We start from the raw sequence: 3,089 nt of genomic DNA on the forward strand, positions 1-3,089 counted from the left end.
TTTTTTGGTGTGGTACTGGAGATTGAACTCAGGACCCTGCACTTGCCAGACAAACACTTATTCTACTGAGCTATCTCCCTGCCCCCCCTTATTAAATGCTGTTCTTTAAAACCCGTTCACACCAAGATCATGTCTATTTGATGGGAATTGAATATAAAATGTCTTCAGAGGTCACAGAAAGATACAGATTTTCTTTTTCCAAAGCAGACATTTATGCTTTTTAAAATGTCTTAAATTATATTTGAGTTTTCCCGTGCACCCATACAAAATCAGTTCATAGCGTGACCTTGACATTCCCAGGTACTTCCCAGATGGCAATAGGAAGTTGCAGACAGACCCATCACAGTTTCAGCTTTTAAGAATAGTCTTTCTAATGCACCAGTTATAATAGTCATTCCCTACATTTGCTACCACAAGTGAATTAGGTATAGGGATGATAAAGAAAGGTTATTTTGTATTCTGCAAAACAAATTTGTTGCCATTCTGCTAGCGAGCCATAAGCTGTTTCTCTGCCATCTGCTCTCATGGAGGTCTTCGCTTTTCTCTGTGATGAGAGTCAATCTGAGTGACTGTCTTTGAAGTTACTCCATATCGTTGTGCTTTTCCTTTCTCTACTTGACCTTGGACAAGATCTTTTGCTTTCCTTGAGTTCTGCGCAGGCTGGGCTATGTTAGTCTTGCTGACCTCTTGAGGTGGAGCAGTGAAGCCCTGCTTAGCGTGGAAACACCGCTAGACCTAGAAGACCTCAGCACTTCCAGCTGTTCCCACGCAGCACGAGGGCACAGACGGGTTTCTGAGTGCTCCAAGCCAGCAGAGAATTGAGCCTGTTCCTGTTTCGTAGGCTGGACCTCCCTCAGCACGAAACCAATTCTAAGTGCCTGCCTGACAAACTAGAACATTACGTTACCCAAAATAATAAACTGGGAAAAACATAATGTTGTCAGGCAGTGGAGTAGTGGAAATATTGTCCAAATATTTGTGTAACAAGTATGCTTATGAGTATATATATATTTTTTTTTCTGGATTTTGGGCCCTGGGATGTTCATTTAAAATATGAATTTCAAGGGCCAGCCAAGTAGCTCAGCAGACTAGAGCACCTGCTTAGGCAGACGCAGCGGCCAGGATTCAGTCCCCGGCCTGCAGTGCTGGCCCCGCCCCCTGGGGTGTGCTGAGACTGCAGTTGAGACTGGGCATGGTGGCACATGCCTGTAATCCCAGCACTCAGAAGGCTAAAAACAGGCAGATTACTACGAGTCCAGTCTACGTATTGAGGCCCTGTACACCATGTAGACCCTTACTAAAAATACAAAAAATAAAATAAAATACATGAATTTCAGGGGCTGGGGAGATAGCTCGGTGAAATAAGTGCCTTCCTGACAAGTGCAAGGACCCAGATTGAATCCCCGGTACTACCTGCCATGCCAGTCCCAGAACTGGGAGTGGTGGCGCCCACCTGTAATCCCAGCACTGGGGAGGCTGAGACAGGAGGATCACTACAAGTCCGAGCTGTGTAGTGAGACCCTGTACCAAATAAATAAATAAAAGATTTAAAAAATTAAAATACGAATTTTAAAGATAAAAATACAGGTGTAAATCAGAGTTTCATTTATAACTGTTTGAAATTGAACAAGTCATTTATTAACCTTTCTGAATCTGTTCGCTGTTATGTTAAAATTGAGCTAACAGCACCATCTCAAAAGGTGAATGTTGTTGTCACCAACAATGATGACATCAGATGAGAGATACAAAAGCACCAGCACAGTGCCTAGCGTGCAATAGACACAAGTGGATGAAAGTGAGGACTGATTCTGCCTTTGACCGTTCATTTACCAATCTTAGCTCCTGCTTCTCCGCTCTCCACAGTGAATGTGGAAGAGGTACGAGGGTGTGTATTTGCATAGAAATATTTTCAAACATCTCAGTGGCCATTTCTCATTTTACCTACCTGAATTCTTTTCATTGAAGATAGCTTTTGCAGTGGCCAGATACCCAGAATAATAGACTGGGAAAAACATAATGTTCTGGTTTCTTAAAAACCATGTCATGAAAAAAAAAAAACATGTCATGAAAAATGGACAGAAGTTCTACTTTTTTTTTTTAATGTCTTTTGAAACAGGGTCTTGCTTTGCAGTTCAGGCCTTCATTCAGCTCACGTTGTAGCCCAGGCCTGTCTCATACTCGCCGTGATCCTCCTGCCTCAGTCTCCGAAGTACTGGCATTACAGGCATGAGGCACCATGCCGAACAACAAAAGTTTTGTTTTTTTGTTTTTTTGCGGAACCAGGGATTGAACTCAGGCCCCTGTGCTTGCCAGGGAAGCGCTTATTCCACTGAGCCATCTCCCCAGCCCAAACAAAAGTTCTTATAAGTGATTTTTACAACCTGTGTGGTTCCAATCCAAGATGATGACACTGACAAGATGACCGAGATGGCCTTCAGAACCACCGCTGGGCAGGACAGGCAGTGAGCCTTGAGTCTGTTTCCTTGACTGCTGCTCTCAGGATAAGTCTGAGTCCCGTCATCCCCTGGGAACAAGAAAGGAATACAAATGGGTGGAAATCAGATTATGGAATAGCAATCAAACACACCAGCTCCTTAAAAAAGAGGAATGCAACCAGAGGAGGAGACAGCAGAATCAGTCTGCTGTCTCTGGAATCTCCACCCCGCAGGTACAATGTGGACACCACCGTCACCAGCGTGTGAGACTGCTCCTGCACAGGGCAGATGCTGTGCTCTTCCCAGGGTGCCGACCCCTTCCGTGAAAGAACATGCCACCAGACTCAGCTCTAAGAAGCTTTGGCCTTGGCATGTGATTAGCAATCCTACAAGAGCAGGTGAGAGGTGTGCCATGATCCAGCTGGAACTTGAACCATAGGTTTTGGTATTCAATTTCTTCAAGACACTGTAAACCCCAATCGTATCTACCCATTTCCTATCTTCTCCATTTGATAGCCCACATCCACTCAGAGGAGTCCATGGGGCAGCACTATGCTCTGTGCCTGGTGAGTTTCTCATCCTCTCTGCTCTCCTCTCCTCTCCTCTCCTCTCCTCTCCTCTCCTGTCTCTCTCTCTCTCTCTCTCTCTCTCTCT

Source organism: Octodon degus, unplaced genomic scaffold (assembly GCF_000260255.1).
Source record: "Octodon degus isolate 3935 unplaced genomic scaffold, OctDeg1.0 scaffold00067, whole genome shotgun sequence".
Taxonomy (NCBI): Eukaryota; Metazoa; Chordata; class Mammalia; order Rodentia; family Octodontidae; genus Octodon; species Octodon degus.